Source organism: Zosterops lateralis (assembly GCF_965231275.1).
Source record: "Zosterops lateralis genome assembly, chromosome: Z".
NCBI lineage: Eukaryota > Metazoa > Chordata > Aves > Passeriformes > Zosteropidae > Zosterops > Zosterops lateralis.
In genome coordinates this window covers 83,639,861-83,665,277 of record NC_139800.1, presented here as the reverse complement: position 1 = coordinate 83,665,277, position 25,417 = coordinate 83,639,861, and positions in this window count along the sequence as shown.

Sequence of the window (25,417 nt, the reverse complement as noted above, 5' to 3'; positions counted from 1 at the left end):
ATCAAGAGTTTGTCTCATGAGTAAACTTTAACCATTACAAAAGATTGTATACAATGAATTGCAGTGTCTGCAAGGGACACTTGCAAGACTTCAGCCTCAGTGACTGTAGTAGTTGTAATGAGTGTATGTATAGAAAATACAGTGAAGAAGAGCAAACTATTGCGGATACAGAGGAGAAACCGGCACAGCAGTAGGGCAGATAAAGATTTGCAGCTCAGTCTTCACCAACAAGTGCTGTTGCCTCATCTCTGACCTCCCACGTTGTCCTTCTTGTATCTGTTTTTCATGTGTAAAACGTTTGGCAGGACAAGCAATAAATATCCCTTTTATTTATGCACTACAAGATATTAAAAAGAAACGTAATGAAAATCTCATATTTTCTAATCTTTGAAAGGGGCTAAACTTTGCTGGATGGTGAGGCCCTGGCACAGGGTGCCCAGAGCAGCTGTGGCTGCCCCTGGATCTCTGGGAGGGTTCCAGGCCAGGCTGGATGAGATTTGGAGCACCCTGAGATAGTACAAAGTGTCCCTGCTCATGGCAGGGAGTGAAATGGGATGAATTTTAAGGTCCCTTCCACCCATTCAGTGATTCTACCAATAAAGCCAACATACCTCTTTATGATTTTAATAGTGAAAAACATTTAGATGCATAACTCTTTTTATTTTTCTTTTATGTAAGAACCTTAAAAAAAAAAAAAAGAAAAAAAAAAAAGAAAAAAAAAAAAAAAAAACCCAAGGCATTTCGTGAGGCAATTAACTAAAATAATTCCTCAAAGCATTTTTGCTCTGAATATTGTGGTTATAAGACTAATATTAGTTTGCAAATTTTTAGCAGTTTTATGTAGAACTGTTCCGGCTGTTAATCACACTTTACCTATAAAATATATTAACAAAATAAAGTCTGCTGCAATAGCAAAGCTTTCTGTGTCTCCAAATTCAGGTCATTAAAGAAAAGGAGAAAATAAAAACTAAAAAATCCCACCCAGTTGATGCAATAAAGGCTGAATGAGTACTAAGGAAGCAGTTTGCTTCTAGTGAGACTTATGAGGCTTGGCAGGAGGTTTGATGAGTCAGTAAATGGGTGGAAATTCTGGAGGTGATGTGCTGTGTGGGGAGGGGGAAGGGACCCTCAGGAAGTGCACACAGTGACGTTGGCACCTGAGCTGGGAGCTCTGCTGGGAAATGCTGGATTGCTCCTCTTGAAGGAGCAGAAAATACATCTAAATTCATCCTAAAACATCTGCACTGCCTTCAGTGCAAACACCTGGAGAACTTCTCTCTCATAGGAACTTTAGTAATCTCTGTAATGCTTGACTTTATACCCTTTTGGCTCTGTTTTATTGGTTCCTCCTCATCTTTACCGTGGGGTTCCTCCCTTGGTTTTTGCTATTGTTGGATTTTTGTTGGATTTTTTTTTCCTCTCGAAGTTTGCAATCTGCTCTGAATCAAGGAATTTCTTGGAAATAGGAAATTCTCAACCTTACCAAAGAGATTGCTTCTGAAAAAAATCCCTGTGAGAAAAATGAATTGATAGTTTGCAGAAAATGCACTTTAAATTAAGATTTCTCCAGAATCTTTAGAGGATGTGAAAAAAATGGAATTATATTACTCTTGTTAATGGTATGGCTTAAAAATACTGTTTAATATTTGTGCATTGTTCTAAAATGAACTTTTGGTCCAGAGTATAACAACAGAGTTGAGAATACAACAAAGAGAAAGGTTGAAGTGACAAACTGCCCACAAATAGTTGGTGCAGACCCAAAATTCTGTAACTACAATTAAATTCAGGTTTTGTTCAGATTCACAGAAAGCAGCTCACTAAATTAAAAATAGAAAAAAAATAAAAATGTTTTTAAAAAATGTTATGAAATCAATTAACAAGCTGGCAAATTGAACAATTTCTGGTATAAATATTCTTTCTTTTATGAATACCAAGATAATAGCTACTTCCTATTTTGAATGTCAAATTTAGGCCAATATTGTCTGGTAAAACCCGTGTTTGATAGTTGGGACTGATTCTTTGTGGGACTGATTCTGATTATTCCATATTATCCATTAAATTAAAGGAGTGACAGCTTTCACCATTAAAATTTTAACCTGGTTGAGGGGGGGACGATTAATCTCTTGCAAGCTGCTGCAACGACTTCAGCACGGAGAATTGAAAGCGCAAAAAATTTGTTAAGTTTAGCTCAGGTTAAGAAATACACACATTTTTCAAAGTTTCATCCTGTGGAGTCTCACCTGCCAGTCTTGACAGTCCCAGGTGTCATTATGGAAAACTGCATAGATTTAAGTTTTTTTTTTTTTTTGCTCCTCTGTATTTGACTAATTCCCTCTCTATTTTATTTTATTTTTTTTTTTTTTGTGATTAAGGCTCAGCAATTAAAATTTACAGCCATAGTTTTCTGTGAGGTTTCCTATTCCCATGAACTAAGAAGAGGAGAAAAAAAAAAGTAAAATTCTCATCATAAAAATGAGCAATAACAGCATAATTAGTGCTTGGTACCATAATTGCAAGGCATATTAGCAGTGCACTTGATGGCATTGCATTATTACTTTGTACACATAAAAGCTGGAAAGCCAAACCAATAAGCTTAAATAATGGTTCTGCTGAAGCTTCTCAAGCTTCAGCCAATGTCAGGCAGGTGCTTGGGGTTTTTTAAGTGTGTACTGATGATATCCCTGAGCTCATGTGGAGAACTTGAAGGTGCAGTTCATCAGCTTGGCTACACACCCCCTTCTCCACTGCTTTTTGTGATCAGAGGTAATGTGCTTTTATCCCCTGGGAATGTGCTTTCTGTGTGCTGGGTTTCAATTCCTGTGAGGAATATTAGAACTTTTGGAGTGCTGGAAGTCCCATCATTTAATCTGGAGACCACATTAAATGGTCTCAGACTGAGGATTGAGAAATACATGGAGTGAGGCCCTCATTGCATTAAAAAAAAAAAAAAAAAAAAAAAAAAAAGATTAGCAGCTGATAATCTTGCACAGTGTGAGCAGTCCAAAGTAGAGGCTTTTATTTCTCAAATTAAAATCTTATTTAGGTACAGATTAAAATGAATACCGGCCCCAGGGGTGAATGAGTTATTTGGGTGATAAAAATGGACAAATGCAATCATCAGGTATTTTAGCAGTTCTGAGAAGTTGTTTTGTGTAGTTGCTCTTTCTTTTAGTGAGATTCTAAGTTAGGGGGAAAAAATACATAAAAGAGACACATCTCTCATAAAGCTTTTACCATTTTTATGTTATTTCCTATTGACATAAGAATGTGTTTGGTTTTTCAAAAGCAGTGACCTAAAATGAAAGGCAGAGTGCTGTGGCATGTCACTTTGGCCTCTCACATTGACCATTCTATCTCCAGGGCTCAGCAAAGGGCGCTAAAATTGAAATTATATGTCCAAAGGAAAAAAAAAAAAAGATTTGGAGATTTTTTTTGGTTTTTTTTTTTTTTTTTTTTTTTTTTTTTTTTTTTTTTTTGTTTGGTTTGGTTTTGGTTTTGGTTTTGGTTTTGTTTGGTTTTTTTTTTTGTCATTGACTTTCTTATGTCTGTATATTTTTGTCCCGGAATCATTTTAGTATTCTACTTTCTATAGGTTACCAAATTTTCCTTTCCTTAGGAAATGCTGAAGCAAGAACAACCAACATCCCAGTGATCAGAGCACACATTTGGGTGTCACTCATTTGTCATCCCCTGTAAGTCCCAATAGAAATCAAGCCCCATAAAAAGCACCATCAACTTTTCCTCTCTGTTCCAGAGGAGTCTTCTAACTTATGATGTCTTTGTATTTCTGAATCTTTTGAGCCACTATATCCAACCAAAACCCATTGGGAAATTTTGCTCCTGGCAATATTTATGATTGTGGTTATTTAAACACTGATATCTGTATGTTTGGAGCATTAATGAACAGTTCTCAAATTCAATCTACATGGAAAAGTAATTATATGGGTCACTGATTAGGGAGTCTCCCTGGCAAAGCTGGAAATTGTCTTGGAAAAGGTGATTTAATCACCAAGCCTTTGCAGTCAACACAATGCCCTTATAAATAGTGTTCTGGAGTGGTGAGAGCTCACGCCTGAGCAAATTGAAATCTCAGCTGTCTTATCCAAGATGATTAGACTTGACAAAATCAGTCACCCAGGGATATTTTAGAGTACTGCCATGGTGGGATTTAAGGGAAGGTTCTTCTGCTGAAGATGATTTGTGAGCCGATGAGAGTCAGAAAATTATGTTCTTGGTAGTTGGGATTTGAAATGTCGGTTTAAAATAGGAATTATGAGACCATGGGCTGACAACAGCACAATAATTACAGCTACCTCAACTCTGCTGCAGTCCTGGGGGTCGTGGTGGGTAGCTAAAGGCTAAAGCTATCTCTGGAAGTTCCAGCAGTTATCTTAGTGACAATATTCTCTGTGCCTACCTCTCTCATGCCCAGGTTGGAGCTTTCCAGAATTCCCTTCGGTGGCTCTTTTGAATTAGCTACTTCTTTTTTACCATGTATGAATAACTCATACTTTTGGAGCACAGTCACTCCACTCTGCATTATTTCATCCTGTTGACACACCTAAAAGGGTGTCTAGGAACAGACGGGATGATTCCTAACAGTGCTTAACCTCTGAAATTTTGTTTTAAATTTTCAGTCATTTGCAGTGTTAGTGACGAATTTTGACTCCACAAACACCATAAAACACCCAAAAAACTCCCAGGACACTTACACCTCTAACACAGAGATGATAAAGAGGGCTCTAGGAACAGCTTAGAGCTAAAGGTGATAACTCTGTAAGCAACCTTGATACCCCCAGGAGCTGAGCCCTGCTGGCCCCTGCTGGACTGCAGTCCCCTGGCACTGCTGGGATCCACACCTCAGGACCCCCATCCCTGCCAAAATATCCCTGTGCAGGGAGCTCAATCCACTGAGCAGCCCCTGCTGCTGACACAGCTTTTCACCTCTTCCACTAGAGAATGGAACAAGCCTGAAACATCTCCTGAATTATGTATCTCTCATGGATGAGTCTCATTGTGCTCTGGAACTACGCAGATGGCTGCCAGATCCCTCACTGGAAAAACAGGAGATTCTGCATTGCTTTGCTTCCTGGAGAGTAAAACAAAGCATAACTAGAGTGGCAGGCAAGCCTGGAGTATTGTAAAATTTATTCTGCTCTGATGCAGTATATTTACTTCATCTCTGCATTAAGGAGAGAAGTTATATGGGAAAAATTCTGCCTGCTCTAAGCCATTTCATTCTGGCAGATTAGGAAAAAAAGGCTTTAGTGAATCTTGATTCAAGCCTAGCAATCTTCAACCAAGAATTCTGATTCCCAGATGCAAAGATACATAAAATTGGTTGTGGTGGTGCAAGTGATACAAGCAGCTTTATTGTGCTGATGACAGCTCACAGATTGCACACAAAGCCCCAACACACTCCGATGTATACGCAATTAAATGGAATGTAAAATCCAAATTGATTTGTGCCTCCTTTCCTTATCACAACAGTCCATCAGAACACAGTAAATGCATTGGAATAATGGAAAATCCACTTGCTCTTTTCTGTGCCATCTCTTTCAGATAATGTCTGTGAAATTCCTGAGGAATGTTTTTACAGTGCAGCTGTTTGCTTGGCTTTATGCAAGCAATTTGCAGAGCTCTTTTCAGATATCCACCCTCTCAACAGAACCTTTCTGGAAGTGGAACTAAAAGGAAGAATGTAAGAAATTTTTTTAATCTAAGAGGTTAGAATATTCTACATCTTAAGTCTTTAGAAAATCGGTGGGTCTTTTCAGTCTGTTGTTTTTTTCACAGTCTGTTGTTTTTTTCACCTTTTTCTTCCCTAAAATGTTTTCAGCTCTCACAGAACAGTGAGATCCAGAGGCAGGTTGATGATCACATGCCTGAATTTAGTTAATAATGATATTTTTTCTACTTTATGCCCTTGTGGTATATTTTATAGAAGGAGATAAATAATTGTAGAGAAGTTAAACACACTTAAGTGCACAGCAATTTATTTCAGATGCTCCTGTTTGAGTACATCAGATTCAGAGATGTTCAGGGCACCCATAAATCCAGAGAAATGAAGAAAAACGTGGATGCTTTATAGTCAAGTTCCTAGAATCTCCAGGAATCCAATATTAGTGACTTTTCAGACAGAAGTAGCTCTGCTGTGGTCAGTAGTTAGCTGTGCTGTCTGCCAGGGATGATACCAGGTAGTCATTCTTGGTCTGGTGAGCCATGAAAGCAGCAGCCCTCAGGAAGAAGGGAAAGGAAACTGCCTCAGAAACTCACTCAAATGCTGGTGAGTCAATAGAATTGAAACCTGCCCCATTTCCCTTGGCACAAAGGAAGCCTTCTGTGCACAGAATATGGATTACCACGTCTTGCTGGCTGTGGATTTATAGGTACAGGAGACAGAGACAAGTCTCTCTGGCTCCATGATCCTTTACTGAGCCCTTCTCTGTGATCCAAATCCTCACCTTCTGCCTCCTTCCCGTGTCACCCCACCTCTGTCTCCATGCTGTGTCTGTTACCACATCAATATCCCACAATGGGGACAGCTTATGCAGGGAAATGAGCAGATTGCTGTATTTTGGGTGAAACACTGCCTCTATTTCCTTTTCTTATTGGAACATCCACAGATTTTTACTTGGAATTTAACCGGGAGATCTGCTGAGTCAACACTGAGGAAGGTGTGCTTGGAAGGACTGCTTCTCTGAGGGGAGCAGCTCTTCATCCTCCATGGGATGATTTTTTTTTTGGAGGCTGGGTTTAGAGCAAGTCCATCTGTTTATGACACCCTGTCCATCGTGCTGCAGCATCTGCTATGGAAAAAAATTGTAGTAGTTTGGCTTAAACAGAAGTACAAAAACTCTCAACTACAAAAAGTTATTTGATGGGAGAGTGTCAGAAGTAATTATATTGAGTGAAAGCTAAAAAAATCACAACAAAACAAATAAACTTGTAAAACTAATGTAGCTATTAGAATTAATGCGTTTATGCCCAGATGAACAGCTGTCCAAAGAATTCACTTAGATTTACGAACAGCACACAAATTTAGTGACAGCTGGTAATCCTGTTAAGCATAGCAAACCTACAGGCAAAGGATAGCACAGCAACAGTGTTTTTGGGGGAAAATGAAACAAAACCCATCTCTGTGCAGGGAAGGTGCAGGTTCAGGTGTTGCTGTGCACAGGCAGGACGAGGGGAGAGGCTGAGTCAGAGCACATTTGGGAAGGGTGATCCCAAAGTAACTAAAGTGCTCCCAGAGCAGGGGGAAGACTGAGGTAGGTAAGAGGCATAAAACTTTTCCTAATGAATGAACAAAAAGTAGACAAGGATGGGATGGTCTGCAGGAGTTGTTTGCCTCCAGGAAGCTCGAGGCGTATTTAAGGCACTTAAGGCCACATTGACTTAGAAAATAACATTACTTTGTTATATGGTCTTATGAACTAACTTGGCTTCTTGCAAAACTTCCACAGCTTTTGATCTTCTTTTTTTCTTCTTCTCATGTACTTCTTCTAAAGTAGAAAAAGGGGCAGAATTGAAATGCATAAGTGCATGGCTTTTATGTGAACCGCATCTCTAATGACTTCCCTTTGTACTTGTATAAATTTAAGCTACTCTGACCAAGTTGTTTTTATTAAATCCAACCCTCTGAGCCTTTATAATGCTTGGAGTGAGTTCAGGAGGACTAACTTTCCAAATGTAAATGCAGTGGGAGGTTAGCACTTGCAGTGGAATAATTTAAGGCATGCATGAATTTGCTACTGCACCAATTTTCTATGGACTCTTCACTGGCCTGTTCCCTGGAAGACGTGCTACAAAGAGAATCACATTTACATGGCTTGCTTGTTTAAATTGATAGAGATAAACTGAACCTCAGGGCTGCCAGAGATAAAAAAAAACAAAACCAAAAACCAAAAAACACCAAAAAACCAAAAACAAAACAAAACAAAAAAAATCCCCAAAAAACAACAAAACAAAACCAAAAAAACCCAAACCAAACCAAACTAAAACAAAACAAAACAACCAAAAAACCTCAAAAAAACCCCAAACCAATAAAAAACCCCAAACAACAACAAAAAACCCCCACCAAAAACCCAACCAAACAAATAAACAAAACCAAAAAAACCCAAACAAAAACCCAACAAAACAGACAAACAAACAAAAAAAAAAAAATCCCACAGTAACAATACAGATCAATAAATTAATCCTCTAATAGGAAAAATGAAGAAGTGATTTGACCACAGACTTAAATCATCTGATAAACTGATGCAGAAGAGACTTTCTGTCAGATGTTACTGAAATTAGAAGTGGTGTCAGTGCAGCCCAGAGGACTGTTGTAATACCAGGAACCATCACGTTTGTTAGTACTGAAAGATAACAGTAGTAATTGAATTTGTTCACACCCCTCATGGTTGTGGGGCTTTTTTTAACCTATATTTCTAAATAAATTTAAGCTACATCAGTGGCATGTTATTAAAATTACAGGTGCATTTCTACTTATGTTTGAGTGTGTCACTCCAAGTATTTTTTTTCTCTGGCTTATCAGTTGCTGATAATTCTTCAGGAATAAGAAAATTCCACACTGTTTTTATTTTGTTCCCTGGTTGCACGTAACTACCTTTGTGTCACATCCCAGAAAAGAAGCCATGTTGTGTTTTCTCAGTGACTTTTCAGCATTCCTTCTTACAGACTTTGGTCTCTTGCTTTTTCATGACAGGAGGGTGAATTAATATATCTGTCTTTAAAATGGGGAGGTGATGATTTGAGAAGATGAGGTCAGTTTTGGGGGTTCTTTTAATTAAAGCAAGACCCATCTGATGGGGAACAAGGCTTCATTTTCTCTTTCCAGTAAGTGCATGGAATATCTGCTGGTGAATCAAAGGCCTGAGCACACATAAGGGCTGGTTCTCACTTTGTGTCAAGGTGTTGGTGTTTGACATTTCTTGGCTGCTGTGGCCTTGCTGTGATTCATCTCAACATGTTAACATAACAGAACATGACTGATGTAACAGCCTGTGACATATCCAAACAACACCAGCAGAGGCCAAGGAATTCCATTTTTAATACTGCTGAAAACAGGCTATTTTTTTTTTAAGTTTCTTTTCCCTTTCAGGCTTCCTAATTTTTTGTCATTTTGATCCAAATCCAAGTTAACTTCAGAGATATTATGAGCAGAGTCTCTATTTGAAAAGTCAGAAGGTCCAGAGACAAAGCCCTGGAACAAAATGAAAGGCTGAACGTGGAACATTTATAATGAACAAAACAGAAAGAAAACTTTAAATTATGGGATCTCCAAAAACGCCTGGTTTGTGTATAAGCAGTTTAGAAGTTTGCTTAACCACAAACCTGAAATTAGGGTCTGCTTTCAGGACTTTTGCTCACTATAAACTTGTGAAAACATCATAATTGTCAGTATTTTATATTTCTAGTTGATAGGGTTTCACATTGAGGCAGAATTTCACTGCTCTCAGCCGTTACCATAGGCAGGCATGGCTGGCACTGAAAATACCATCACCATCAGGTTGCTTTGGTTGTTCCTGAGTTTCTGAAGCTTTCCAGCAGTTTGTCCAGTAATTCCCTCTTGTAAAAAAAAAAAGGTTTGGGAGAAGAATTGCGGTTACAGATGGACAGCTTAGGCCCCCATGAGAACTCATCTATTTTAAACACTTCTTGATCTTCAAAGTTTTCCTTGTTATCTCTTTCAAGGTATGTTTTACAGAGTTTTGTTTAGTTTCTTCTTTCTTCAGTTGGATCCAATTATAAAATTCTTCTCTGCCCCTGCCCTTTTGGGTGTATTAAGTGATGTCAAATTTTAGGTACATCCATATTTTGGAGACTTGTGTCCCCCCTAGGAGAGGATCCCAAGGCCTGAGCAAGGTCTGGATGTCTGGCTGGAGAAACTGAGCAGCAGTGACCACTCCAGTTAAAAACAGCCAGGAGATCATGGAATCAGAGGAATATGTTAAACCTGCACCCATCTTTCCTGCAGGATGTTGACCCAGAGGCTGAGCAGCCAAAGAGAGCAAATTTTTATATAGTTAAGAGAAAAGAAGAGGTGAAAATACCAAGAAACTTGTGGGGTTTATGGGGTTCAAAGAGGAACAAGTATGCTCCTTTTTTCTGGTCCCTGTGTACTTTCTCTAGAACTAGAAGAACTCCTTGGAACATTGCTCAGGATTTCTTCAGCTGTGCCATAGAAAACTGTGAGTTTAAGAAAACTTTTTATTAAGAAGAGTTTGAATGTTTCTTTCTTCACCATCACTGGAAAAAAAAAAAAAAAAAAAAAAAAAAAAAAAAAAAAAAAAAAAAAAAAAAAAAAAAAAAAAAAAGACGTGGCTTTTGTTATTCTAATGTGATTTTTTTCTATTGGTGGTTACTCCAGAAATAGAAAAATAGAACAAGTGCTATCCTGGAAATCAGAGGGGGTTTTTTTTCTGTCTCAGAAATTCTGTATCTTAGAATTGTAGCATATAAAATAGCAATCAGTGAGTATTGTGCTTTGTTTATTTATTTATAGCTCTGATGAACATAATCAAACCAGAAAAACAGAAGCACAGTAGAAGGAAGAGCTGAAAAAATGAAATGTGAACAGGAAAGGGAAAACAACCATTAGAGAGCAGAACGATGACTCTGCTGATCTGACTGACATTGCTTACAGGATGTGTTACAGAATATTCTGGAGCATATTAACCCCAAATCAGCACAATTATCATCACTTTGGTTATTGAAGAATGGTCGTTTTAAACAATATGGACCCATGTCACCCCTTCAATACAGATTTTCACCTAATGCCTTGATTTTGCCAGTAGACACAATTTTTTTCCACATAATTTTCAAATAGTGACATCTAGTTTGGTTTGGGGGTTTGTTTCTTTATTTGTGTGTGGGTCCTATGTTTTGATTGTTGGTTTTTCAGATTATTTGTGGAAATAAAGTGATCATGGGTGACGAGATTTGCTTGGATTGCAAGTAATAAAGGGAATAGATTACCTTCATTTCAGTAAAACTTGAGAATCTGAGGTACTTTCTCTGCAGCTGTCCTTTGCCAAAGACCTGGATTATAATGTATAGGAAAAGTTATATAGGATATATAATATATAGGAAATATTTTTTGAGGAGAAAAGCATAAATAGAAAGCTTGTGGTGAATTGTTTGTATTTTGTGCCTAATCTTAGCTTTATTATGTTTTGAATGACAAGATGAACATACATGATAGGACTTGGAATCTTCTGACTATCAAGTTCAATTTTGCATATTGCAAACAACTTTGCCATGTAATTTCTTCTATAAATAAATAAATAAACTTTTTTTTTCTCTTTTCTTTTCTTTTCTTTTCTTTTCTTTTCTTTTCTTTTCTTTTCTTTTCTTTTCTTTTCTTTTCTTTTCTTTTCTTTTCTTTTCTTTTCTTTTCTTTTCTTTTCTTTTCTTTTCTTTTCTTTTCTTTTCTTTTCTTTTCCCCATTACCTACCTTGGAAATTCATTCCAGACAAGATACTCATTCCCTTTTATGGCTAGGAGCTTTTGTCCAGTCTCCAGCAAGTTCCAATAAATATGCCAGTTCCTCTTCTACTGGAAATTGCTTGGAGATTCATTTATTTATATGAACTTACCTTTGCCAACCAGTCAGCAGTAACGAGTTCCATGATGTGAATATCAGCATTCACATCTCAGTGTTCACAAAAGACACAAATAATAGAGGATCACTGAACAGTAATTGCAGTCTTACATCTATAATGTACTTTACTTACAACTGAATTATTAAGATGCCTGACTTGAGCCCCCAAATGTAAGTACTTCTCTCTTACCTATTGTCATCCATTCAGCAGCTGCTGCTTCATCTGGAGGGTTTTGATAACCTATCACTCTTCCATCATGTGCAGTTTAAAAGAGAATCTCTGTTTTGAAACAGAGAGAAGAAATAACCATCTTTGGAGTGCTAATCAGCTGCAGCTGATGGAGCCTGTGCTCGTTTCTGAGGAGCAGAGAAGGTGACAGTCACATTAGTTCTCACAGAAATAACAGAAAGGTTGGGAAGGCAGTATGGGAGTTTATCTTGTCCTCCCCCACCTCACATTAGCATTAGTTACTGTTAGAGTCTTGTGGAGTTCTCTCCTGGGGTAGAATCTTATACCAGGAGATTTGCAGCCCCTGAATTTTTAACCTGCCATGTACTGGCTAGTGGACGTTTTCAAAAGCATTATTTTTGAGAGATTTTATTACAGGTTTTGAGATAAATAATTTGTCTTTAAAATAATGCTATCAAGTACAAATCAAAGAATTTCATGTGATTTCAATAATCTTAATTTTGTTCAAACATTGGTGAGTGCAAGGAAGTCATTCTATTTTGTTGGGTGTGCCAAATTTCTGGATTAAGTAGAATAATGCCCCTGTGTGGGGCATGTCATGTTTCCTCCATGATTTTAATAAATCAGGTCCTGTTGAATTCTTGCATTTAGTTTAATTTTACAGTTTTGTTTTTCTTTTTTCCTATCTTCAAAGTGATGGCATAGGAAAGCACAAAATCCAAAGTAGAGTGACATCTACCTAATACAATATATTGTGTTTTCACAGCTACTGAGTTTGCCTGGGAAATATCTGCAAATACCCTATGTTAGCCTTCCCAGTTCCATACACTACCCTCATTTACCTGAAAACTGTGAGGGAAAAGAGATCTGCAGTCTCACCCATATCCAGAATACCAAGGGGCCAAGAGCATTTTCCAATGCCCCCAGTATAAACCCCACTATTTTTCCATAGCTCCTGCTTTATCTCCAGTGTAAACATTAAGAGATCTGCATGAATCTTTTGGTATTTTAAACACTTCAGTGTGTAAAGAATTCTTTTTTAATGGTTATGAATACTGAGACAAACTTTTCTTAGCAGAGATGTCAGCACATTCCTTTCTCCTACACCTGGCCCTGGGGAGTAGGACCCAGGTGGCAGAGGAAGGTTTTATCTGAATAGTTTTGATTCACAAAGTTCCATGACCTGACACAGATACCCAGTTCAATTATGGGAATTAATGATGTGTAAGTTTCCACTCTTACTTCCATACTGGTCTGTTGAGTTTCTTCCAGGCACATCTCTGCAGCACTTTCTTGATTTTTAAGAAAGCAGAATTTGCATTTCGTTCAGAGAATTTTTTTAAAAGCTAGATTTCTGCTTTTCCCTGTCATTGCCAGAGAATCATTAGCAAATCCTGCAAGATTTATAGTCTTGGAAATGTCTACAGTAGATCATAGTCCTTAACTACTGAGGATGATGCAGGGAAAAGAGAATGTGTGTTTAGACAAGATGAATTGTGTTTGTCTTTCCACTTATATTGAAATATTTATGTGCATTCTTGTAACATTACGTTAGAGAATTTGCATGTTACCCATGTGTCAAATCAGATTAAAGATGACTTGACCTTAAACACAAAAGTGTGAATAGCAGTAGGAGTACTTTATGTGTAATATGTTCTACTCACAAAACCAATTATATTTTAGAGCTCTTTTTTCCTCTGGAAGATTTTATTTCCTAATTGTATTCCTGTGATCACCTTTGTATGCTCCCATATTTCACTGCAGTACACAAATATAAAGTATAAATTAATTTCTTTGCTAGAGCAGCTGCGGAATCAGCCTCATCCACTGTTCTATTTGGTGGTAGTAACCAGGAGCAGAGATTTTGAAGAAAACTGTAGGAATTTTTTGAAGTGAATGATCATTAATTACTCAAAAGGTAAATTTCCTCCTCAAATGCATTTCTGATTGATGGTATCCTGTATAATTATAGACTTCATTTACAGATAGTTTATTGGGGAAAAAATCCATATTATTGAAAAGCTTAGTGCTATTGGAACTCCAGATATTTTTAGGTTTGGTTGTTTTACTGTGCTGTGGCTTATAGTGTTGCTGGGTTCTCAAAATTCAGTGCTTAATTTTGTACTATATAAACCAAAGAACTCTTCTCACATTTAAAATACATTTCTTTATAAAAAATTGCCTCAGCAATTTGTCCAGACAGGCAATTCAGATGCATGAGGCAATGAACAAAAGGTGATTAAGGTGTGTAGGCAGCAGAACTGTAGAAAAGAGACATGCTGAAAATCCAAGATCTTACAGGCTTTGAGAAATTTGCAATAATCTGTGGTTTATTTAATTTGGACGTTCCTGAATGTTTGCTGGAGAGCAGGGCCTGGCATCAGGGGCAGCACAAGCACTGAGTGGAACTCCCCTCAGTTCCCAGTTCTTCCAGCAACTCCATTAATTTTTCTCTTCCCACAGCAGTGGAGCAAATCCCAGAAGAGCCAGGAGAATGGCAGCAAAGGCAACCAGCAACCCTTCCCAGTGTGCAGAGCTAAAACAGTCAGGATGGAGCGTGACAGAGAAAACAGCAGCAGCAAAATCCTCTCCATCACCTTTGTTATGGCTTCACTGTGCCCTGAATACAAGCCAAGCTGAGCCCACTGCTCAGTGATTCCTGCTAATGGAAAAGAGGCTAAAAATGTCATGCCTTGTCCCCTGTTTTTTGGGTTTGTTTTTTTGTGGACTGAGACATTTTGAAAAAAGAAAGCTCAAATATTTCCCATTTTTTCCCATCTGTATTTATTTATTCATTAATCAGAGTGGATGCAACTCAGCCACTCATTCCCCAGGTCACTGTGTGTCTCACACAGCTCTGAAGTAGTAACACTCATTTATCTCAAAGTGCTATAACTGATATTTAAAGGTCAATATTGGCTCAAGTCATCTGTGGGTTTAGTGCTCAAAAACAACAGCAGCAATGCACCCACTCACAGAGGAAATCTCTGGTCAGCTACTTTAATTCTAAACAATTGTACTTATCAAAAGTGAAGACATGACTTTTGGGAGCTGATATTTCTCTTTCTCCATAGGCAGGAAGTATTGCCTTATGAGAAACATTTGTGATCTGGTATTTCTTTGTGAAAAGACTGAATTATTTTCGTCAGGAAACTTTCTTATTTTCAATTACAATACATGTGGCAAAAGGTTCTATTATTTGTCTAGCTAGATGTTATTAATGTCAAGCACTTAGGAGAAGAAAAAAAACCCCAACAAAATGTTCAAAAAATATTCTTCAATTTTAGAAGAAAATATTGGTTTAGAATATAACTGAAAAGATTGTCAAGGGGCAGCATAATTTGAATAAATAGACATTATCATATACAGAATAGGATAATTTCAACCTTAAAGAACATCAGGTTCTTACTCCACTAGACCAGGTTAGTCAACATCATAAGCTCCAGCAAAAATTTCTTCACTCTATTCCATGTAGGCATATGGAAAAACAGGAATTTTCCTGTCCTAGCCATCATTATTTTAAGGTATAAACTTCTCCTTTCCACTATTTCTCTATTTCTGCCTGCATATTGGATATTTCTATATACAGAGCTATGCACCTGCACCTAAAGTTACATCCTGCTAGTTCAGTTGCAAAAAGATGAACTTTAGTGCTATCCTCATGGCTTCTTTTAATGATAGTAAAATGGTTTGGTTTGCAGGTAGAGAGATGAGGTTTGCAGTGTAAATTCCTAAAGCTGCTCTCTGTGGAGGAGTCAAGAGAAGACGGAGAAAATAAATAGGTAGAGAAAAGAACAGAGAGCAAACAATGTGTTTGTGAGGTTATTCCCTTGGTGCAGGGCTGGGCACAGGCCAGTGAGTGCAGAGAGCCTGGAAGTTCCTGATCAACAGTTCATTAATAAAATGCTCTGAGGATCAAGTGTCACCTACACTGTCCTTTGTGCAGGAATCTCCAGCTTCACAAACCCCTCCAGGAGATGGGGTTGGCTGTCAGGGCTGCCACAGGTGAAGTGCTGTGTGCCCAAGGTCACCCAGATCTGATGTGTCAGAAACAGGGCAGCCTCTGCTCCATTCCCTGACTGCTGCAAATATTCAGCTGCTATCAAGAAAATTAATAGCATTAATATTTTCAGAGGTTTCCTCTCTTCTCTTTTTTTTTTTTTTTTTTTTTTTTTTTTTTTTTTTAATAGAGTGATGTGAGAGAGTTTTTCATAAAGCCATTTTGTTGTGCAATCTGTAAACCAGAATTCATCAGTTTTCTTTGTAACATTTGAGTGTCTTTGTCATCCCCTATGTATTCCACAGCTGTAGTCAATGAGAACCTTCCTAACTTCACTCTGTAACTTGTCAGGGCTCACTACAAGAATTGTTTCATATTTAGGCTAGAGATGAAGGATTAAAGCTGTTTTCAATCCCATGGCTCTCAGTAAATGCTTCAAATCTCTGAAATGTGAATTCAGTTAATTCTTTTTTTTCAGGTTTTTTTCAGGTTTCTTTTTTTCAGGTTTATTTATCAGAGCCATCTATGGTCTGGCCTTCACTGTATGAGCCAGCCTGTTTTGTCAGACAGGTGGCAAAATTATCAGAGATTGTGGCACATGTTATGCCGTGACTGCACATGTGTGAGGATCTCACACCTGAGAGCTGATCTGGATGTCCATGAGGCACACTGGACATAGATTTTGGGCTCCATAGGGCCTGGAGCTTTTGATATTATGCTTTTCATGTCAAATATTTGAAATTAATAGCCAAGCATCTGTTTATCTGTCAGGAATATGTTAAATGTGTGTTTCTATACCCAGATAAATCTGTCATGGTGATTTCAGTGCTGGTCAAAGCTGTAACTTGGGATACAAGTCTGACAGTGCTACAGTGAAATAAAAAAGATTCAATTCCTGGTCTTGGGTTGACCTTTCTCATTTCTTACAGATGCATGCCTGACTCCACATGGCTTTAGGTGAAGAACTCCTCTCAGATTTAGGGATAAAGCAGTATTTGAGCAGGACAGCTGCTCAGCTGGTGTGAATTAGCACAGCTCTGCGGGAGTCAGCAAACATATGAAGGATTAAGAGCAGCTCACGGCCTGGCCTGGCATCATTCTAAACATCATTTCTTAACATAAGCCTTAAAAACCTTTCTTTGACATACAGCCAGAGAAAATACTAGGTAACAGCACAAGCCTGGCAAAACTTGCTGCCCATTAAGAAAATATCTTACCCTGAGGAATGAGCTTTATAAGCTTCTCCAAGCAGCTTGATAAGTAACAAGGGAAGCTGGCTCTGAGTGTCAGGTGTGAGGGTTGTGGATACTTGCATTTTATGCATTTAGCATTTGTTTGGCAGAAGGAATGGATTTTTTTTTTTCCCCTGCTGAGTTTCGTTTTGGCAGGGCTGCAGACTGGTGTTGTATGAGCATTACTGAGCTGTACTCTGAGCTCCAGAAGAGCTGCTCAGTAGCTGTGAGCAAGCTTAGTCTGCCTGAATTCTTCAAAAGGCCTTGTGCTGACCTGGATCTTGTCTTGCAGTGTCTGGAAGCTGCAGTTCAGCACAGAAGATGAGCTTTCCGGGCATACGATGTTCAACACTCAAGTCTAAATCCATATTTTCCCCATTCTTTCACATTTCAGAAAAGCCCAAAAGGTGGACAGAGCTCAATCAGGCAGGAGCATCTCCTGCAGACATCATGTTTTCTGTACAAGAAACTCATTGATGCAGACAGCGTCTCTCCATTTTTTCACATGCAGCCAGTCAAGCTGCTTGCAAATAGCACAGCTCCCCACCAAATTAATCCATCTTTTTTTTTTTTTTTTTTTTTTTTTTTTTTTTTTTTTTTTTTTTTTTTTTTTTAAATCTAGACTACCTCTCATATATTTGCGTATTTCTGAAATGCCATAATGGAAACTTCTCAGCATTAACGGATTTACAGAGATACAGAAAGGAGATGCATATTGCAACAGTCAAGTGTTATTTGTTGTTTGGACAGGTTTAGTGCATGATAAAATACAGGTTTTGGTGCTTCTGCTAAGAGTTCCAGGATTAGGTGATTAAAGATGTAGAATAAATAATAGCCATTATACTTAATCTAATACTTGGACTATGATCTATGAGGAAAAAAAAATAGGATGTTTTGGAAGGAAGAAAGGTCAATTTTTATATTTCAGTCTTCAATAATAGGATTTTATAACAAAATCTCTGTTGTGATGCATCTGTAGAGCAGCATCCTTGTTCTAACGTGCTTAGTACAATCCCATGGATAAAAAGTCCATGGAAATCCACACTTTACATAAATTCCATTTTTCCTAACACTTTCGTTTCTGGCAGCTTGGATTGGAGTTTCATGGCAGGGTTTTGGCAGTGGGTTGGTTTCTGTGGGAGGCTGCCAGGGGCTTCCCCTTGTCCCACAGAGCCAAGTCTGGTGACTGACACTGATCTCTCCCTGTCCTTATCTTCACCCACAAGCTTTTGGTGTTATTTTCTGCCTCATCCAGCTGAGGAGGGCAGTGATAGAGTGGCTTTGGGGTCACACACCCAGGGTCAAGGCACTACAGAGCTAAAATGAAAGCAGGTAAAACATGGGCTAACAATGACATTCATCACATGAGTTCATTTATCCAATATTTGAAGAGATTTGCAGTGGAATGAAAAATTATGTAATGTAAAGGCACAGGAGTATTTCCCTCTGCAAGGATATATTATATTTCTCTTTGCTTTTTTTTGTCGGTTTATGTTTTATTTAAATCTTGCCTCAACCATCTCTCTCTCCATGCTTATGAAGTGTTGAACATGTCTGAAATATTTCCATCACATAAGGAGTGACCTCTGTTTTATGTGGGAGTAAAATCCTTTGCTTAATCCGAGTCAGAGGATAATGCTCCCAGAATGTCTCACGTCTTCCCTTCCTCCTACTTTTAATTTAAATTACGAAAAATCAATTCCTGTTTTATCTGTGCAGCAGGGGAAGCAAGTGAAGGGAGAAGTTTCCTTTTTAGTGTCAGTTTTCCTCAGCTCATTTGGCTTGGGTGGCTAATATGTAATTTGCTCTCTCTGACGATGTAATTGATGATTACAGTGTCTGCCTCCCTTACTTTGTTGGAGGATCAGAGTTCTCTACTTCAAAAAGACACACATGAGACTCAGGTGCTGTTATATTCACTAGTTAGTAAAACCAGGCTCTTTTAATAACAGAATAACCTTGTACTTCTGACTTCAGCAGTTTGGAGAATAACTTGCATTTAGTCTGTCCAGAGGGCAACACGCTGGCTTCTAGTTCCAGTAATATTATTGATTTGGATTCCACTGTGGAAATAGGACAGTAATTATTCATCAGAATCTATCTGAAAATTATTTATGACAGGAAATTGCTCTTCAGTTATTTAAAAATTAGAGTCTTTTGTGTTTGGTATTTAGAAATTAGACACTTTTGTGTTTGATTTGGTGTTTTTATTTGCATATATGAAAGGCGAGGCAAAGGCAACATTGAGTGAAAATGTCTTTGATCACTGGCCCTTTTTCTTTGAAATTGTCTAGTTAAAAAGTGGTTATTTTTATTTTTAAATTATCTGCTGGACATAACACTAATGACTAAACAGGGATATATGTAATTTTTCTGAGATATAAAGAGGGGTTTGGGATTTAAAGTGTTCTGAGGTCAGATAGTCATCTGGTGTAAATTGGTATATCTTGATGTATATTAGATGTGGATCTGGCTCATTTTTGCTCTTTGTAATTGGTACTGGCATAGAAAGCGCCTGAAAATGCAAGGCTAATTTAAATAATTGGGGCAGGCATGGAAGATCTGATAGCAAGGGGCTTTTGCAGTTTATCAGATGTGTAGCTTCTGTTTTACTGGAAAAAAAAAAAGACCAAGAACAGTCCATTTGATTTAGGAAATATGAATGCTGCTGTTATTATTTAATAATTAAGTGGAAGTTGTTAGAGCTCACCAGTTAGGTAAATAAGTGAATATTAACCAATGAGCTGGTTTTCAGGAGAGGAGAGATGCCTTCCACCTTTTCTCTCACAGTGGAAAAGAAACCTTAGAACACTTGAGATGTCTTCCTCCTTTCTTGTTTTAAAACAAAAGGCAGCTTTTGTGCACGTAAGTCCAGCATCAAGCTGTTCTTAACTTTTCCTTTCAGGTATTTCAGAGAGAAAAGCTCTGCAGATAATAACGTGGTAGTTCCTGAGACCAAAGCAGATGATCCTGGGATGATCCTCACCAGTGTCAGCCCCTGAGGTTTGGAGATGTGCTTTGGTTTTCTCTGACTGTGCAGCCCAAGCTGTAACCACAGGATACCTTTGGAAAGTTTGCCTTGGGGGAAGATAAACTGAAATTGGCTGGTGATTAAGGAGGAGGAGTGTGTGGGAGGAACTGGGCTATAGGTTCCGCTCAGTCTAATTCTGGATGCTTAATTAAAGTCTTCTGAATTTTAAGGCTGAAGTCTTAAAGATAAACATGTCAAAAAATGAGAGGGTCTTTTCTTTCTCCAAGAGATAATTTTGTGAACTGTTTTGACTGGAAGGAAGCAACGATTTGGTAAAATTTTATTTAGCATAAATTAGATAGGGCTATTGGCTGTCTAGTGTTTCCTCCAGATCATTTAATACTTTTATTTCTCCATCAGGCTTTCCTTGCATTTTTAGTAATTATGTGATTGCCATTTGGAAGCAAGAACTAGATAAATAACATTTGGTGATCTGTCTTGTTTAATGTTTCTCAGGAAATTTTACTAAAGCTTACAGATTTCAGGTCTTTGTTTCTCAAAGTTCAGGTCCTTATGATTCCATTGTATGTGAACTCCCTGTGGTCTCAGTTTATGTTCATGAACTGTTATTGATTTCTGCCACTTCTTTTCTTAAACCTGTTGCAGAAACATGACTTGGCACAGCCCAGAGCTCTCAACTATATTTGGGTGGATTTTGTCCACTCTTGGATAAACACACTTTAAAGATATATTTACATGAATTATAGGATATGTTTTAAATAATAATGGATGCTTGGAAAGAATTTGTAGCCAATTTTTTTCTTCTAATGCACAATTCTTATCAGGAACATTTGACAATAGTGTGACTTTTTATAACAGAAACCGGTTCACAATTTCTTAATGTCATCTAGGGGGTAATTTGGTGATAAAAATTCTGTATTGAGATGGAAGATATTAACCTGCTTTCAGCCTGCAGTCACAGAAATTGCATGCATGTGATACAGAAATGGATCCAAAACTCAGTGGACAGGATCAAGTGGACAAACTTTATTCCTCCTTGTCATTTTGAACATTTTTTCATTAATAACTGATGATGTCATTTGGAAAGCCACTAAAAAGGTAGTAGCAAATATACCATTTAATATACTAGTAGCAAATATACCATTTAACAACCTAGAAAGCATAAGTAAAGGGATAATTTTATTTGATGTTATTACATATGTCTACACCCCTCTGCCTTACCCTCCTCATCAGTGAAACCCTCTGATCCTTGTGGCCTTTGCAGTGGAAGGTGACAGATAAAAGCCCCTCCAGGAGCTCTATTCTGGCTGTGGCAGGGAGGTCCCTGTGTTCAATAAAGACACCTTCTGTTCCTCAAGGAAAGGAGACAACAAGTACCCAAGCTGGTGACACCTAAAGAAGGTCCTTATCTGACAGGTAAAGGGGAAAAACTCACTGCAGGTACAGCAGGACCAAAATAAAACTCACCTCCTCACTTTTGCAAAACTCACCTCCTCCTGGAAAGTTTCCTGCATGAGAGACTGGGCATCTTGTTAACATTATTGAGAACAGACAAAGAGATTAAAGATTTAGTAGAACAACACAAAAATAAAGCTGCCAGGAGTGGAGAGATCCTTCTTGTGCTCTCACCCTATCAGGAAAAGGCAGTGATTAATCTGCCTTTACAGCTTTTCCCAGATGCCCAGTGCATGCTGCAGGGTTTTGCATTCAGAAATATGATGAGATGCTAACGAGTTTACAGCTTTTGGGAAACAAAGTGAAAGGGTTTCTGGATGCCAGCAACATCCATCATTTACAGCCTACCAGGAAACAGTGGAATTGCCCCATCCCACGTGCAGAGCTAATTTTCTGCAGGTTTCCTGGAGAGAGGAGCTATCATTAGACAACACAGAGTTTCTGCAATCAGCTGGTTAAGCAGCATTTCTTCTTTAAAGTAGCATAAAAATGACATGTTCAGGCACAGCACATTAGATTTTCTTCTAAGTGGCTATTCCAGGGAATAGTATTTGTCCTAGAACAGAAAGGTCAATGATAATTGAAGAATGTCAATAATGGCCAGAGTCACTACAAAAAATGATATAAATCTTTTAGATCATTTTATATCAGTAATATCACAGGAGGTGATAGTTTCACAAGTCAAATTCTGTAAGTAGGAAAGCCCTCAACCTATCCTTCAAGTGCTTGGCTTTTAGAAAGAAATATGTTAAATTACTGCATTTATCCTGTAGTATATTTCTTTTTCATTGGTGTTTTTAATGGGCAGAGTCAGAAGTGTTCAGTATATCAGCTGTTGTATTGGGCAGTGGGTAAAGTGAGAAGAGCGTTGAATTAAACTCTGGAATCTGCTGGCACATTTTCAACAGCCTTGATGGAAGAAATACAAAAAATATTCAGGTTGTATAAGTTGGAAGCAAAAAATACTACAAAGAAAAAAAGGAAACCAATGCAAACAAACTAAACTAAGAGACAATAAACAAGCAAAAAGCCAACACCCCAAAAACCCAAAGCAATAGACAGGAGAGAATCCCAACAGACAAGAGCAGCAATAATTCAGTCATCTTCAGTTTAGCTGTTCACACAAAAACTGGGTTTTGAAGTTCTCCATCAGCAGGTATTTGTCAAAAGTCAGCACAAGAAAGTCTATTTTTTTTTTCTACTTAGTTTTGAGTTTGAAATTCAGTGGACCAAAGTAAGCAAAGATACCAAAAATGACAAAAAGATTCATTGTGAAAGTTTTTGCATTACTCTCACAGCTACAGTGGTAGTGAAACTACCATGGAATATAATCCAAAGAAAGCTGTGCTGGACCAGTTCGTTTTGGCAGCTCCATCTGGAATGATTCCAGAGCAGCTCATCTTTTATTCAAAGAAAATTTGAAAAGGGATTTTGCTTGGCATAATGTCTCATCTATAGAACAGTGAGAGCAAAAAAGTAAATAAAAATAAATGCAACAATAAAGGCATGTCAAAACACTAAGCCACACTAAAAAAAAAAAAAAAAAAAAGCAACAAAAAACCCTGCATAAAATTGACAAACAGAAAGAAAGATGAAATAATAGAAAAAGTAATGAAAAAAACAGTAGAATGCATGAAATAAAAGCAAGTAGGAAATTACATGTCAGGAAAAGGAGCAGTAGAAAACAGGAAACAGAAGGAACCATGTGGAGAGAGCAAATAAAGCACAAAAATATTGAAAATAAATTTAAAGGTGAAAAATATATTATTTGCTTGAGGTTGTTCCCCTTGAAAGAATTTCAAACATTGAATTATCTATTGTTTGAAGTCTAAATGGAAATTGTATTGGTTTATCCAGTAACATATAGATTATTTTTGCCTTGAAAGTGAGGAAAATAAAAAAACAATTCTGTCACTTTGTAACTTTTGCAATTAAAACTAAAATTTTTAAAATAGCCAGTGAAGGCTAATTTTAACAAAGTGTGTGCTTTTGACATAACAGAAATTAAGCACTAAAAGCAGAGAGGCATATTAGTTATGATTCTTTTATCATACTGCAAACTGGTAGTTTATAAACCAGTATATTGGTATATAAAATAATATAAATGAGGTGAAAAATAATGAATGAACTAACAAATGAGCAAAACGTGAGCACCATAAATGTGAATTTTTGCTGTGTTTCCAGACTTTTAACCTCTGAGTTTTGCCGCTTAATTGTTCTCTGTGGTCCCTCAGTCCCATCAAGTGAAGGCACCACTGGCTGCAGCAGCAAATGGAGTTGAGCAGGGACTGGGAAGAATTTTCTTCAGGTGCCAGAAGGGATCTTGGCCCAGGGAGCAAAGCACTGAGCACAGGAGATTTATCCTTCATCAGAGGTGGGTTGGCAGCTTGTTCTGAGCTCCATGTCCTGGCCAGGCTCTGGGACACAGCACAGGGCACCAAGCTGGCACTGCTTTAGGTTTTATTTTTTATGTATTTCATGTTCTGTGCTGCCCAGGGTGCAGTTCTGAGCTCACATTCAGTGTCACTCAGCTCTGCACAGAGCAGGGACACAAAACAAATCCTTTTCCTGCTGCACACCAAGGACAACTTTCAGGCCCAACAGCACAAACAAGGGTGGCTGAAGGGAGGAACAATAAGGATGGGAGCTCACAACCTGGAGCTGGAATTGGACAATTAAACCACAGTATGCAAATGGACCAAAACTGATAAAATGTGAAACCTGGTGACTGATCAGCCATTTTGTGACCATTTTGGGTCCACCTTGGGTGTAGCCCTGGCCAGGCTCTTGTCCTGCCCAAGGTGTATCCTAGAGCCCTTCCAATAAATCCTTACTTTATTCTCCAGCTCTGTGCAGTCTCTGTTCCAGGTCAGCCTTCCCAAGGCATCGGTTTCACAACAGAACTTGGAGCTGGCTGCTTGGAGCAAAATTTGGGAAATCTTGTGGAGCAGAGAGGAAAGTTTGTTGTGATGCGTTTTTAGTTCTGTGCTGTTCTCCTCATTCTGAACTGGTGTATTACAAGTGACTGAAACAGAGTTCCAGCTTATTTGGAAAAGGCTGGGGTTTGTCTCTGCAAACACCTGCTCTTGGATGGATCCAACAGGGATAAAATCTTTATCAGAACTCTGAGCTCATTTAGGCTTGTAGGGGAAATCTCAATAGTAAAAAGGGGTTGTCCAAACCATTGAAACTTTTCCTGTAATAGTAGAATTGTAGGCTCACAAAGCACTTGCTTAGAGCTTGGAACTAAAGCCTTATTTTCTTTTTCTGAAATACTGACAGCCATAAATAACTTTCATCCAGAGGCAGTTATAAAAGTTGAGTCCCAAACTTTAGGGCAGAAACACATGAAGGATTTATGAATTCAGGTAGAGATACACTAGTATAAGAGACTAGCAGTCTGACAAATCACCTGAGATTTGTAGGCTGGACTCCACTGAATTAAAGTAAAACTCAGAAAGCTGCTGAAACTCATATTCTAATATATTCTAATCTCGTTGCTCCCTCTCCACCACTCAAATCAGGCTAATGGTTTGTATTAAGTTCTGCTGAATGTCCAATACAGGCATTTATGGGAGGCACAGACAATGTGAACAATAAACAACTTCATTAATAATTACATAAATATTATTCCCATGCAAGAAGATTCTTCCCCATCCACGCTCATTCCGGTTACTGGGAACAATGCAGTGTTCAATTTACTAAACTGAGGATAGCTACTTATTATGGTGGGAACAAGATGCAGACTGCATTAGGATGGCATTTCATCTTATCTGTTAGAGCTGCTGGGATTATTCCTTCCTTCTCCCATTTCAAAAGGAATTCATTATGCTGTAATGTACAGCAGGAGGATGGCTCCCTTTATAAAATCATTAGGCAGCTTTACAATTAAAATTGCCATCTTTTGTCCTGTTCCTGTTGTTTATAAGTGAGAAGAAAA